Source organism: Podarcis muralis, chromosome 4 (genome assembly GCF_964188315.1).
Source record: "Podarcis muralis chromosome 4, rPodMur119.hap1.1, whole genome shotgun sequence".
In the NCBI taxonomy this organism is placed as follows: Eukaryota; Metazoa; Chordata; class Lepidosauria; order Squamata; family Lacertidae; genus Podarcis; species Podarcis muralis.
This window is the reverse complement of record NC_135658.1, coordinates 77199504-77214950: the sequence shown is the minus strand read 5'-3', so window position 1 is coordinate 77214950 and position 15447 is coordinate 77199504. Positions and strand designations below refer to the sequence as shown.

General features: G+C 49.2%; 2 long non-coding RNA genes across 2 annotated transcripts; one reads left to right on the top strand and one right to left on the bottom strand.

The window, feature by feature from the left end:
* Positions 1-3158: 3158 nt before the first annotated feature.
* On the bottom strand, positions 3159-5940 carry LOC114595356 (uncharacterized). Its single transcript, XR_013392470.1, has 2 exons — positions 5806-5940; positions 3159-3434 (listed from the first exon to the last, which is right to left on the bottom strand). It is a non-coding gene; the product is annotated as an uncharacterized LOC114595356 (long non-coding RNA).
* Positions 5941-9073: 3133 nt separating this feature from the next.
* Positions 9074-14864, top strand: LOC114596412 (uncharacterized). The gene is made up of 3 exons (XR_013392661.1): positions 9074-9284; positions 11691-12342; positions 12921-14864. It is a non-coding gene; the product is annotated as an uncharacterized LOC114596412 (long non-coding RNA).
* The last annotated feature ends 583 nt before the right edge of the window (positions 14865-15447 follow it).

The window sequence follows — 15447 nt, the reverse complement described above, 5'->3', positions numbered from 1 at the left end:
GTTCCATAGTTTTTAGAAGTTTAATTATTGTTGCAAACGGTGATGTTTTGGAACTCCTTTAGGAGGAAGGGTGGTAGATAAGCCCCCCAAAATACATAGACTCCTGCGATCTTTGAACTAGCCCCATTTATTTACATCTGTGTTCAGAAGTCTTCATACGCTGGCAAATGGAGCCCAAGAACCCAGAACCAGCTGCATTGTCTCTGCTGTTTATTTCCTGAATGGTTTCAATCCTCCAATGCCTAGAATTATATTTTCTTCCCCAGCTGGAATATAATAAATGGAGACCATGCACTCAATTATGCAAACCAGCAGTACTTAGCCTCTCCTGGTATGCCCCGCAGAGGACCTTAAGGTCCATGAATAATCATAGTTTAGAGGTCTCGGGCCCTAAGGAAGTTAGATTATCCTCCACCAGGGCCAGGGCCTTCTCAGTGATGGCTCCGACCTGGTGGAATGCTCTGTCCCATGAGACCAGGGCCCTGCAGGATTTAACTTCCTTCTGCAGGGCCTGTAAGACAGAGCTATTCTGCCTGGCTTTAAACTTGAACTTAGCCTGATCATTTATTCCCCTTCCTTCCCTCCCCCTCCCCTTTTTATGAAGATTACCCACTCTGGGATCCCACAGCTAATTCTCCCCTGGTCTCCACGCTGGCCCAAATAGGACTAATTTAGCCAGCTAGCCCTGGTGATCATATAATGTTTATTGGATGGATTTCCCCCCTTTGAATTTATTGTTATTCACGTTTTATATTGTATTTTATGCTGTTTTTTGTTGCATCAATTAAGCGTTTTAAATTTGTTGTTAGCTGCCCTGAGCCTGGTTTTTTAACTGGGAAGGGTGCAGTATAAATAAAAATTTATTATTATTTATTATTAGGGTCAAGCTCCATTAAAGCCAAGCACTCCCTCTAAGGCTCTGTGGAGGAAGCATAGGAAGAGAGCTTATACTTAGCCAGAACATCTCTGCACTTAGTCTAAGGCTTCCTACTCTCCCTTGCAGACGATCTCAAGTCATAGGAACATAGGTAGTGGCCACTACCTTACACCAACCACCAACCACCAAGGCAGAGCAACATTCCACCGATCGCAGTACATATGCAGGAATATGCAGCTGTCCCATACAGTGATTGAACCTGCAACCTTGGAATTATCAGCACCACGCTCCAACCAACCGAGCTCTCCAGCTCCATCAGCTGGAGCTGGAGCTGATCAGAATTGAATCTGGGACCCTCTGTCTGATGCTCTACCACTGAGCTATTGCCCTTCCCCAAGTCTTTCCCAGTCAATCCTTCTGACCCAAGGACGGAGAATCTGTAGCTCTCCAGTTGTTGATGGTCTACACCTCCATCCTCTCCGACCACTAGCCACGTTGGCTGGGGCCAATGGGTGTTAAGAGTCCAGCAGTACCTGGTAGCCACTGGTTCCCCATGCTTGTGATTAAACATGTGGCCTTTGTGGTACCCCAGGGCTATGGCATCTGCACAAGGTGCAAGTTCTTGTTTTCAAATGGTGGGAGTCAGGTCAGATGTAGAGTGACTCTTCCCCAGGTTTGCTTTCATGCTAGTTTGTGCTTATAATGCAGGCAGTTGCGGCAACGCTATTCCACTGAGCATGCTGTTGGTTGGCTCCAAGAGCAAAGAAGCTTCAGAACTATCTCTGCCAGATCCCTGCACTGCCGCCCCGTACTCCATACAAACAAAAACAGAAGGCTCTTTTGCAGTCAAGCTCCCCTTTGTGCTGTGTATCTGATTCAAACCATACTTTTGCCAAGGTGGAATACTGAAAGCATTAAGTGTCCCACACCCATGGTACAAAAAATTAAGAATCGGTGGCCCTGAGGGGGTAAGAACATATGGGCTGAAAGATCTCAAATGGGCTTGGCTTCTTAAGTCCAGGCATGGGTCTCTTAATGAAAAGAGTTCCACTTCCAGAGATGAAGAAAATAATATGTGCGGTTCCCATGCACGCTTCCTGCATGGGGCCACTTTGCACATTTTGTATTTTAGATGTATACTTAACAGCACAATCCTGCGCACGCCTATTGAGAAATAAGCTCCCCTTATGCTCAGTGGGATTTACCGCCATGTAAGGTAAAGGTAAAGGGACCCCTGACCATTAGGTCCAGTCGTGACCGACTCTGGGGTTGTGGCGCTCATCTCGCTCTATAGGCTGAGGGAGCCAGCATACAGCTTCCGGGTCATGTGGCCAGCATGACTAAGTCGCTTCTGGCGAACCAGAGCAGCACACGGAAACGCCATTTACCTTCCCACCGGAGCAGTACCTATTTATCTACTTGCACTTTGACATGCTTTCGAACTGCTAGGTTGGCAGGAGCAGGGACCGAGCAACGGGAGCTAACCCTGTTGTGGGGATTCGAACTGCCGACCTTCTGATCAGCAAGTCCTAGGCTCTGTGGTTTAACCCACAGCGCCACCCGCATCCCTTCACCGCCATGTAAGTTGTGTATAAAATCATAGGCTAAGATGTTTTAAGTATATATACTTAAGCATGTCATGCCCCAGAACACTCATTTGACCAAGGACTTGTCTGCGCTGGAGTTTACTATGTGTCTGCAGCTCTTTGCATTCCCATTTAATTTGCGTGGTCCGTATGGCATTACCCTCAAACAACACCAGTCTCCATGCTTTGCCCCTGTAAATTCGAGTTTGCCCGATTCAGGGATAGTCCAATAACTCATCATGACTAAGTTTAGCTTGATAGGGGGCATGGGTATTTTGACGGGAGACTCTTAAGCATGTGCTTTATCCTCCAAATGAAATAAAAGGGACAGGGCTTAGAAATGCTTAAGGTTGACTGACTCATGTCCAGAATGAAGACCACTTCCCCGTCTTGCCTGAACCTTTCACAGGCACTGGCAGCTAATGTTCTAATTGCCAGACATTTTGGTGCCTCCCAGCAGTGAAAATATACATTCAATAATTAAATAACCTCTCCATTTGTGCCCTGCCAAGAATATCCTGTCTCAAATGGCCATTTCACTCTGCTAGTCCTCCTTATTACCAAAAGGTGAACACATAACAGGAAACGCCAATGGATTTCTGAAAGATTCTGCCTGTGGCTCCTGTCCTACTCTCTTGACTTAAATATCTCACCTGCACTTAGTTTCACTAGTTTCTTCGGGAATTTCAACAGCATTGCCATAATGATTTAATTTTGTTTTAAAATCTGCATGAAGCAGTCCAGGCTGCTACTAATACTGCTAATGGACAAACCATCACTTTCTTCTTTGTTTGAAACAACAAACCTGCAAAGCCCTAAACTTTAGATTTTACAGTAATGGGTTGACACTAGTTTGTGTATGGCAAAAACCACGATTCACAGATTCTTATTCATATGGGTGTGTTGTTGTTGTTGTTCTTCTTGTTTGTTGTTGTTGTTGTTTATATCTGATTCGTCTCCTTTCACTTCACCTAAATATAGATAAGGCAAGATAGTGACAAAAACAAAACAAAACAAGGAGGCTTGCATCACCTTACAAATTAACACAGTTATTGCAGAATAAACTTTATTGTGTTAGAGTCAACTGCATCAGATTCAACAAAGCTGGATTAGAGAGCACTTCATCAGATGAAGGTTGTGATTCTTCTCTACAATGGGGGTCTGTTTTGTACAGGTGGGGGTCCTATTTAAATTAAGATATGATTTAATTAATAAATAGCGTTTGGATGTTGTAAGTACCACAGCTTCTCCGTGAACTTTTCTTGAGGTTGGTAAAAAAATCCTTTTAAAAAACAACACAGGAAATAGAATTTTTGATACTTTAGCATTTTTAAAGTACTTTAAGGTGTACACATATATCACTCTCTCTGTGTGTGTTGCATTAATTCTCTTGTTGCAATGAAGGAGAAAGCGCACAGAGGAAAGAACTGTTTGTGCAACCTGAAGTTTGCTTCCTGGTTTTTACCAGAGAGCTTCCCCTTCCAACACATCAAGCTACTTTTAAAACAGCTTGTCTCTTTGGCAGTAGGACTCCTGCAGTAAAATCAGCAGGCAAAGCTTCTGCTATGCAAGCTTCCTCTGCCCCCTTCTTTGGATCAGGACTGCAACGTCCTGGGAGCAGGTCTGAAAACTGAGAAGAGATTCTGGAGCTGAGCCTCGCTCAGCTTTGGTTCATTGCATCCTCAAACCCAGCTTCCGAAGTCCATCCTTGAAGCTCATTAACGAAGGAGGGGAAATGATCTGTGCTCCTGCTGGAATGAATTGAAAACGAACTTTTCATTCCTACCTGTGTTCAGGTGAAAGAAACTGTAGTAACCATCGCTGTTGCACAGATTGCCATGTTGGCTACCCCTGCCATACATCACTGCCTCAGAACAGGTGTTTGAAAAGGATGTTCTGGTGAAGTTGCCATCTACTTGTAGGAATGTTTAGGAAGGTACAAGAGGATATACTAGTTATATATAATCCTTCCTTACTCATGCTAGTGAGCATAAAGCAGAGCACATTCCTTCTAGACAAATAGGAAATTTATTGAGTAGCTGGTTTCAGCCTTTTAATTAAAGAAATCCAGGATGCCCTTTGTTCAGACTGGATTCTTCCCAGTAACTTCCCCTTTACAGTGGTACCTGGGGTTACAGAGGCTTCAGGTTACATACGCTTCAGGTTACAGACTCCGCTAACCCAGAAATAGTACCTCGGGTTAAGAACTTTGCTTCAGGATGAGAACAGAAATCGTGCTCCGGTGGCATGGCAGCAGCGGGAGGCCCCATTAGCTAAAGTTGTGCTTCAGGTTAAGAACAGTTTCAGGTTGAGAACGGACCTCCGGAATGAAATAAGTTCTTAACTGAGGTTAAGTGGTACCTCGGTTTCAGTTTTAGGTTAAGAACAGACCTCCGGAACGAATTAAGTACTTAACCTGAGGTGCCACTGTACTTCCCACTTTGAGCCAGGAGCAAAAGCTGGTCAAAAGAGAGATTTGGGTCATGCCCATCTCCCAGGTCACACTCAGGGGGAGATGGCTCCCAACAGGTGAGACAGGAAGTCCTCCCTGCTTGGAGCCACATTCCTCTGTGTGCCCATTCTAGCAAACAGGAAATGTTGGACTTGACTCCTCTATATATACATCGCACACAACCTCCCTGATTGAACCGCTTGTGCAATAGACCAAAGTGGCCAAAGTTTCCCCCATTAATTCTGGGCGGTGTTCCTGCTGAATTATTGCCTGTCTCACAGCTGTTAAAACTCAGGGAAGCTCAGCCAAAATTAACAGGGGTGCCAACTTGAATAAAATATTTGGGGGTGCAGTTAATCCCCACATAATCGATCACATGATGCGGCACACACCATTTGAATGACAGTGCCCATCAACTTGGTGGAAGCAGCTCCCTCAAATATTTTTTAGCCTCTATGAGTTAGCTCCTATGTAAAATAATAATAATTTCTTTAAACCCTGCAACTCCAAGTCAGCCAAATCCTCCTTTCCAAACTCTTAAGAGACGATCGCGGAAACAAAATGTAGCTCAGCCCAGTTTGCCCAAGGATGCATTTTATTCTCTTATAACGCTGATGTCATGAATGGCAGGGCGGGGCGAGTTGGGCGTCGCCGAAGGAAGGCGAGGAAAGCGAACCCAGCGCCTTGTCAGAAAGGAGAGAGGCGCCTCCGCGGAGCAGAAAGGCTCGCTGCCGCCGTTAGATGGCGCTCGAGACTTTGCAACCAGCCGTACAAAGCGATTCAATGTCAGAAACAAAACAAACCCCAAACCCAAAAAACGGTGGGGGAGAAAGAGATCTCTAAAGAAGGAGGAAACTACGCCACATTTTATTTTTTAAAAGGAAGCTTACCTTGAGAAATGGGTCAAGAAGGTGATGAAGGAGAAGAGACGCAATTCTGAGTCTCTTTGCCTCAATTCTGCCGCACGTGGCAAACTTTCTGCTGAGATGCAGTCACTGGCCAGGGTTGCAACTGCCGTGTGTGTGTGTGTGGGGGGGGGGGACTGCGCTCCGGCTTTAGGATGCAAAAGCTGTGGCGCGGAGAGGTGGACTGGGCTCGCATCATGGGGAGAGATAGAAGTAGAAAGGGACTTGGCAGCACTGCACGAACCTCTTCCCTTTCATCTAGAAAGTTTCTGGGAAACCTGCTTTGCCGAACAGTCTTAACTCTCCAGAGCGTGAATGAGGGAGGGAACGAGAGCTGCACCGCACCCATTGAAAACTTTGCCAACGTTTCTGTTCCAAACGGCATTCCCTAAAGCGCACTTACTCCCAAGTAAGCCCCTGGCACGGATTGCAACGAGGCTTCCGTTTTGAGACCGCGGTTATTTAGTCCTAACGAGAGATTGGCCTCAGAGCAAAGGCCTCTGACCCGAGGCCACGCTGCCCTCTAACAACCCCATGACCTTGAGGACTACTGGCGGGGCTTATTTGCTGGGGGAAGGAAATGCACTCTGTTCATGCTCAGGCGCCACCTCTTTATTTACTTGGAAATAATTCAGGGCTGGAGTGAGCAATCCTGCGCGCACTGATCTTGGGGGGGGGGGTGAGCCCCACTGAGCACTTCAGGATTTCCTTCCGAATACAGTGGTACCTCAGGTTACAGACGCTTCAGGTTACAGACTCCGCTAACCCAGAAATATTACCTCGGGTTAAGAACTTTGCTTCAGGATGAGAACAGAAATTGTGCTCCGACTGTGCAGCGGGAGCAGGAGGCCCCATTAGCTAAAGTGGTGCTTTAAGTTAAGAACAGTTTCAGGTTAAGACTGGACCTCTGGAACGAATTAAGTACTTAACCCGAGGTACCACTGTAAATGTGCAGCGCGCTCAGCTATAAGACCAGGTAGAATCGTAGAATGGTAGAGTTGGAAGGGACCCCGAAGGTTATCTGGCCCAACCCTCTGGGAGGCAGGAATCTTTTGTCCAACGTGGGGCTCGAACCCACGTCCATGAGATTAAGAGTTTCATGCTCTCCCAACTGAGCTATCCCGGAGAGTGGGGGGTCTGTCCCGAGCACGTAGGATGCCTGCCCTTCACTTTTCAGACCTCCCTGTTGCTCTCTTTAGGTTGCGATCCTACAAACCTCGCAGTCCTGTCTTGCAAGGGCAGGTGTCAGAGACCCTGTGCGCCCTGTATGCGAAGCCTCGCGTCTGGCAAGCAGCGCCCATCCGCCTCCAACCCGGACTCCCAGCTTAACGCCGCAGATCCCGTTCCCACTGTCGGGACCGAGGTCGTGGAAAGACAAGGGCGGCCAGACTTCTTGGCTCTCGCCCTCCCTGTGCTGCGAGAGGCGTCTGGGTTCTCTCTGAGACCTGGAAAACTCAGGCGGCCTCTGCTTCTCGGAATGGCCGGAGAGTTAGGAGCTCCGTTTTGTCTACACTGGCCGCCGGGACCGGCTCTTCAGAGTTTCAGGAAGGCTTGAACCCGGGAGCCACGGCTCTCATATTTTAGGAGAGGACTCGGGGGTCTGGGCCCCGGTTTGGAAGGAGGGTGGCAAAGCGCGCAAACAAATTCTGCCCGGGATCCTGGCCCTTCTAGTCCTCCAACTCTTGCCGTCGGGGCTTAGTTCGCCTTTTTAATGCGCAGGTTAGGCGTCTGCAAAGCTGCTCCTCGGGTTGATTCCGGGACTCTAACGCGCTGGAAAAGTCAGAGGAGGGAACCGTTCTCCTCGGGCTCTACGCGCTTTCCTGCGCTTGCACCCCGCGCTTGCACCCGGGGTCTCTTGCTTGGGAAAAGGGTACAAGGCCAAGTCAAATCAGGGGAGCGGGAGAAAGGCCGAGGAGTGCGTGCGTGTCTGAATATGGCATAGCAGGTATGTAGCAAGGACCTTGAAACAAAGTTAAGAGCCAGCAAGATTGGATGGCCCTGTGTCATGGATGCTTTAGATGAGATTCCTGCATTCCAGTGGGTTGGTCTAGATGACCGTTGGGTCCCTTCCAACTCTACAGTTCTATGATTTTAAGATGGCCCACCCCATCCTCTTTCTCCTTCCCCTCCCGTCGCATAGACACGCACTGAGTTTTTTCTCTGAATGGGTTCTGTTCGGTCTGGAGAGGAACCCGACTTGTGCGAAGTGTGGTCAGGGGAGGGGGGGTCCTCTAGTTTTGCTGAGCTTAAAACCCATCGGGGTTTTAACTGTATCCTGTCTCAACCCTGGCGAAAGGGGGAAAGGCTTCCGTCGAAGGCACCTTGAGTAATCAATAAGAAAGAGTGAGGGGTGTGTGTGTGTCTCAGTTTTGCCTTCAAGTGGGTCGGGTGCGCCAGAAAGAAGTTAGAGAGGTAAGCTGCAAACTCCGCGCGACACAATAATGCGAAGAGTACGTCACGCGCGCATCCAGCTCATGTGCGCGATATATGTTCGTCCACGTCGGGCGTTAAGCAGAGCGGTTTCCCGTTTGCCGTCGAGGAGACCCATCCTGCCACAGCGTCTCGGCGGCTTTGGTCCCCTGTATCCCAAAACACCCGGGCATGGATATGCTAGGAAGGATGGGGCTGTGGTTCTCCTCTCCCTGAGGTCGGGAGGAGACCGTCGAAAGACAAAATAAGAATAAAATGGCGATCACACGTTTGGTTGCACGCTCCCTCCTTGCCCCTGTAACTTCACACTCATAAACCTTTCGTGTGGAAGAGCGCACCCCCCCCCTCCTGATTTTAGCAGAACTTGCTCCTGGGGATCCAGCTATATGACACCATCAAGCAAGCACGTGACGTCATAACCCCGTTGGCTTTTGATTGTGGCCTCGCAAAACTGGCAGCCCAGCCGGATAATCCCCGATGGGTTGTTACTGGAGAGAGAACTGGCACCCACGCCAAAAATCGCTTAGGGGACTTTATGTGTGACTTTTGTGTTTGACACACCCGCATCCCTGACACTCCTAGGCCTCGCCAGATGACAGCGCTTGCCCTTTTCCGATCCCCTGAACCCCGTGGCGTCGGAATCCCAGTTGACCGGAGCGGGGTTTGTCCGGGGAAGTGTTCGTCCTCCCAGGCCGGCCGCCTTTCTCTCCGCCAGGAGGCCCCTGGAGGATGACGAGGGCGTTCCCCCGGCCCGGGGCGGCTCTCGGGTTACCGAAGGGCGTGACCCTCGGCTGGCTGGGGAGCAGCGTCTGGCCGAGAGACTATAACCTTGGAGAGAGCCATTGGGTCGAAGCAGCTGCCGGAAGCTCAGATCCCTCTCTCTCCGTGTGTGTGTGTGTGTGTGTTTGGTCTTTTTGGACCAATGTGGGCCACAGCTGGATGCCGGACCCTTTGGAGAAGGAGGAAGGGGTGGGTCGGTGGGGAAGGATGGAGAGGTTCTGACCCGCCCCTGGAAACCTCGGTAGTGGAGCCGCGTAAGTCTTCTTTTTGGAGTCCTTTTTTTTGGAGCGCTCCCCCCTATAAGCCCGCTCTCATCTCTCTTTGGGTTTGAGCAATGGGTGTGAGCTTAAGGTGAGTAACGCGGATGGAGCTCCAGGGAGCGAGCGGCACAAGCTGCTGGGCAGATCCATCGGGCTGGAGGTCGCCCACGGCGCGCCTCTGCGCCCCTGGCGTGCCATGGAGGCCTCCTCGGCGCGGCCGGGTAGATCCTTTGGTCAGGGTTTCATCTCTTTAGCAACAAGGCTGGCTTGGAAATGGCCTAAAATCCAGGAGGGCGGCGGGGTGGTGTGTGGGGAGATCCTAAGGGAAGGGAAAGAGGCGGAGGGCGGGGATGAGATGGGAAAGTTGGGCGAGTTTGGACTCCCAGCTTTGTGGACGGATCCCAGGGCGCCGGGGGGGGTGTGTCAGGCTTTAAAGGAGGGCTTTGAAAACTGTGCAAGGGAGGAAGGAGGGAGAACCATGCAAGAGGGTGCTGCTGGGAGAGCCTGAGGTGTGTGGAGGGGGGGACTGTGTTGGAGAGCGTCGAGGCGAAGGCCAAACTTTTCGCTCAGAAGGCTGGCAATGATGGAGGCGAGGGAAGTCTCAGGCAGCAGAATGAGAGAGGGCAGCGGGTGACAGAGTCTCGCTTCGGTTTCACCTACATTTATCTATCCATTCTGTACACATTCACTCACACGCACTCATGCTCAAGTAATTAAACACGGCAAGACCCTGCAAGCACCTTCCGTGGACGTGAGAGGCCCCACTGCAAGGAGTGTCCCTTACTTCCAAGTAATGGGAGCCAGGAGACCTGCGCATTCTTGCGCACAGCTGTTAAAACGAAACCAATACTATGCCGGACATCTGAAAGCAAGGGAAGAAAAGAAAATCCAGGCGATTGAATAAACAAGGGCCGCCATGGGACTTGTGGCTGGTTTGGAAAAGGGATTCGTTTGACGCGATTGAAACGACCCACCGCACACTTCTTTGGAAAGCCAGCTCCTCATCCACGGAAATCAAGTGGGTTTGCTTCCAAGTGGAATCAGAATGCAAAAGTGGGGGGTTTTGGGGGGAGTGTGGGGGAGATGAGGTACTGAGCGTTTGATCTTCCCACCTCAGGCCAGGCACACTCTACCTGCCCTGTCCCCCGTGGGACGGCTGCATATACTGTACAAACGACATGCGGGCGACTCCCTATAGAAAGTGTCCGCCCCCTTCTCCGGACCTCTTTCGACCAGGTGTTTAGATGGTGTAGCTGGTCCTAATAAAAGCCCCCTCTGTGTTTTGGAGAGACTTCAAAAGACGTAGAAGTAAATCATTAAGCGCGCCGTCCTGTTCAACCTTCCCTTGTCGCTTCGGCCAAATTTCTCTTGGCTGGGGGAGGAGAATTACACTCTATAACAAGCTTCACACTTGAAAATGTTTTGATACTATATGCAGCCAGCGATTTCTTTTTCAGTTAAGGAAAAAAGAAGGTTCCTGTAAAAATAAACCCCTCCTTTTGGAAGGGAGAGGGAGAAAGAAAGAGACCGGCCAGGCCAAGAAGGCTATTGACAAAACATTATTATCAGATGTGGCCGGAGTTCAGTGGAACTTGGAAAGGAGATCGTTCCCAATTGCCCTGAGCGCTACGATATTTTGGGGGTGGGGGCGGGCGGGCGGGCAGGAGAGACAGAGAGCTGCCACATACAACCCATCCAGTGTTCTTCTCAAAAAGGCATGTTCTTATTCTTTAGGAAGCAAGGCATGGTCTCCTCGTGACTGGGAGTGGGGTGACTTGTTTACGCGGCAGTAAGCGTCCTTGATTTAAACAGGATTACTTCTCCTGCAAATGCGCACCATCTTTCGGCACCATCTTGTGATGGATATGGAATCCAATGGGACATGCTTGCACCCTAAGTAGGCTTAGGGATGCAAGCTAACAGCGCGACCTTTTGCACATTTACGCGGAAGTAAGTCCCACTGGGCTCAATGGGGCTTAGTTCATAGGGTGACGGGAGGGTGTGCGGGACTGCAGCCTATAGGCAGCGCTCCCAAATGGCGCTAGTATTTCCCTAGCGCCAGGAGCGTGACAGTCAAGTCAAACTTTGCCACAGCAGAACGTACTACCTGGAGGTTTCTTCTTCAGTGCTTTGAAAAGCAAGCGGGAGATAGTGAAGCTGGGAGCAGAGCAAGTAACACCTGAGAGGGTTAGATGAGAAGCTTGTGGATGACGCGCAACCCGATCCTATGCCTGCTTTTAAAGCAAGACCCAACGAGTTCAGTGGGGATTGCTTCCGAGAAACATGTGCGCTTGCAGCCTGCTTTTAAAAAACAAAACAACAAAAAACAAAATTAAACTCGTTCAAAATTATATTTTTCTACAAAAAAAATCTTTTATTTTTCTTCAATGCAGGGGAGAGGTGTCATTTGTATGATTGTTCAGACCAACAAGCACTTCATCCGAGACGCAAATATTCAAGGAGAAGAGGGGAAATTGCCATCCCTCTGAGGAAAACTGGAAATACGTGCACGCCCAAACGAAGATGGAAAGTCTAAGGGAGGGGAATCAGAAGACTTGGCCCGGCGAAGAAATGGACAAGGCGGGAGTCCAGGGCCGCCCCCTTCCCCTAGACCCGTCTTTAGCAGTTGGCCTGATAGCTAGAGTAAGTGGGAGACCCCCATCTCCTTTAGAAAGTCGAAGCCAAACTGTGGGCTGTCTTATAACTAGAGCAGTCAAGTACAACATTTTCCTGTTTCCTAGAATGGACACACGGAGGAATGTGGCTCCAGACAGGGAAGACTTCCTGTCACACCTGCTTTGGAGCTTCCTTCCCCTGTGTGTGACCAGGTAGAGAGGCGCGACCCTAGCTGACCAGATAAAAGGGCAACCATCTCTTGAACTCTTACTTTCTTACTCTTGGACTCTCTCTGTCCTGGCTCTTAGCTAGCGCATGTCTCAACCTTCACATAGGATGGAGCCCACAAGCAGAAAGTCTGAGATGCAGCTCAGACTTCTTTTCACTGTAACCACAACACAAAAGCCTGCCTTCAGACTACTGCTGTGAACTGAATGTGAGTAAAACTTTATCCTTACTTTTAAAGAAGACTGTGTTGTGTTTTTATTGTTATTTTAAGAGGGACATAAAGGGGAAACCTTACCAGGAACAATCCAGACTGGGCAATCCAGACTGGATTGCTTCATTAAATGATTCTAACGAAGCATCAACTTGCTTCCAATAAGTTGCAAAGGGAATGTCTTCTGCTGTTCATTCACTAGCGTGAGTGAGGAGGGATAATATCAAAACAATATATCCTTTCCTACCTTCCTTAACATTCCCACACAAACTACGGTCGCTTTCCATGGAGCTGGGTGGCACAATGATCAGAGGAGCTAAACTGGTGGCTGTAACAGAGAGAGGGCAGAAAAGGAGCATGATTGTGGTGTGGCAGGAGGGTGGGAGGGCGAGAAAAGTTGGGAAGCCGAAACCTTTCTTTTGCTCCCTGAAGTCCATTGGTGGTGCATGATATAATTCTTCATTAAACTGAACTGAGAGATTATAACCTCCCCATTTCAGGCCCCTCGATGATTCTAGGCTACATATTAGGAAACCTCTTTTCTCCCCCCCCCCTTTTTTTTTTTATTTGGACAGAGAAATGATGATCAGGAAATCTGCGGAATGAACTAATCAAGAAAACAAAAGAAGTTATTCCAAGCGAGGACAAGTTCCTGGCAGCGCAGCTTTTTCTGGTGCTGGAGTTGCCGAACATCCTTAATCACACACACGAGTTATCTCCCGATGAGGCTTTGCTATAACCATTTGTCATGCTGGCAATAGAGTAGTGGCCAAAACTGGATTAATAATAATAATAATAATAATAATAATAATAATAATAATAATAATAATAATAATAATAAACAACTAGAATTTGCAGACTTGTGGCTGGCGCGCGAGGCGTCCTGTGGGCGTGCAGACAACCGGCGGGGGGAATTGATTTCGGATCACAGCTCATCGGAAGTCAAAGGGCGCTCGCGAAACGCTCCTGTCGTTTGATCTACAACCCAAATCCCTGCCTAGCAACTGCAATCACATCTTTCTAACCCCCATCGCAACCCCCGCTTCCGTTTCCTCTTTGGTTAGTTGTGTTGGTTCGCCTCCTGTCGTCTCACAAAGGAGGACTCCACAGCTCTGGAATCTTCTCCTCCAGGAAGAGCATCAAGGCAGAAGCCAATCATTTCCTAGCTTGAAATTTCGCGAGAAGGTGGCCACAGGTCAGAGCTGAGGGCTCATTCTTCTACAAGGCTTTGCAAAATTGTGGTCTTCCTGCCCGCATGTGCAAGAAGATCAGGAGGCGATCCCTGGAGAGAAACCACCAGAGCTCCTGGCACATCCCAGCCAGTCAATAGCCAGATTCCTCACGTTTCATTGGACAATCTGGCAGACATGGGCTTTGGGTTGAACCCATTACAGAAATAGGGGGATCCATGCAGGGATTTTCAGGAGCTGCCCAATCTACAGGAGTCTAATAGATGGAGCAGACCATACCAGGGTCGCTGCCCATAAACAGGCCCACCCTGGAAGGAGTCTCGGGATTGGACTAGGATGGAGAGAAAACGGGACGGAGGGCAGGAAACATAAGGACCACTATTATTGAATGCCTGACCTAAGTCTCCTTGGATCGATTGAGTGGGACTTATTTCCAAGTCATATGAGGAATATATAAGCCTCATTGAACAGCCTAGCAGGAAGTTTCATTGAGTTCAGATGGGACTTACTCCTAGGTGAGTTGACCTCAGATTGCAGCCTTTCCAGAGTTTGACTGAAAGGACTTACCCACGAGTAGACGTGTACATTTGAAGGTGCCACCACAAGCAGCCTGATGCTGAATTGTGGCTTCCATTCTTCACAGCTGCTTTCCGCTTTCCCTCTCCAGACATCCGAGCGATTTCTCTTCAAGGGAAACGCCCCCCCCCCACGCCCGTGTTTTTATGAGACAGCAGGACAGATCTCCCCACCCAAAGATACACACCTTCTTTCCTCCTTAGCAGAGTTAGACGCGTAATAATGCCGCGATCCTCAAGTCTGGAAGATGACCAGTTGCGGAGAAACCTATGGGCCAGATCTTTTGGCCCGTCAGCCCGAAACGGGAAAGTCGAAGACTAATATCCAAACCACACTTTATGAAGCTTAGCTCTGGGGAGAACCCCTTTCCCCTAGAAATACAGTCGTTCGGTCCCAGCATGTGTCCTTAACCTCAGGCCTCTGATAAATAAAGATCTAGAAAGAGGGGGAACCCCAGGAAGGCTACGCTCTGTATTAACTCCTTCCTGTATGCAAGCCCGATTCCCTATTTATGTGTGTGGCTTGCTTTGTGCCCTAAGTTGAAGACCCTTGACTACTGAGGATGCTGGTTCCTTGTGGGGGCTCTAAGACATTACCCTCGCGCCACCGCCAGGCTCTCAGTCAATTCCACCGCTCTCCATCCTGCCTAGGAGTCTCCATCCTCCATCCAATCCGCGGTTTCTCTCTCAACCACTTTGCAAAACGGGTTAATGTCGCAATAAATGTGTTGGTCGTTACTGCGCTACAGTACAAGGTTGTGTTTGTGGGTTGTTGTTTTTTAGTGTTATTTGTTTTTTGCTACCCTGCCTTTCTGGAAATTGCTTTCCTCCTCCTCCTCCTCGGGACAGGGCTTGCTACCCAAAGACAGAAAAGCACGGAGAGAGAGAGAGGGATTGTCGCTGGAAGCTAGCAAAATTGGGAAGGATCGTGCTGGGGTTTCGACTGCTGCTGCTGCTCTCTTAAGGACACATCCCCGTAAGGAAACACAGGTCAGTCACGGTTCAAAGCTAGGCAAGAAAAGTGGCAGGGATTGTTTCCAGAGGTTGCGCTCTCCAGGGTTAGGCTTTACTAGCCAAGGGACACGGACACACCCACAGGTCCCACACTTGCAGAGGTCAGCACTGACCTCTGTCGGCATCCCTCGTCTCCAACCTGAAGCTCAGAATCATTCATCCTGAGTCCCGAAGACACCCGGCGTTACGCCCCCGAATATGCATGACACTTTTTCTTTTTTTAAAGAGAAACAAGAGGGATAAAGTGGCAAAATATAAACCTGGCTCCAATGACCTGCCTCCCAAGTCATCAAAACAGTCTACTTTGCAGCCCAGCTCAACGC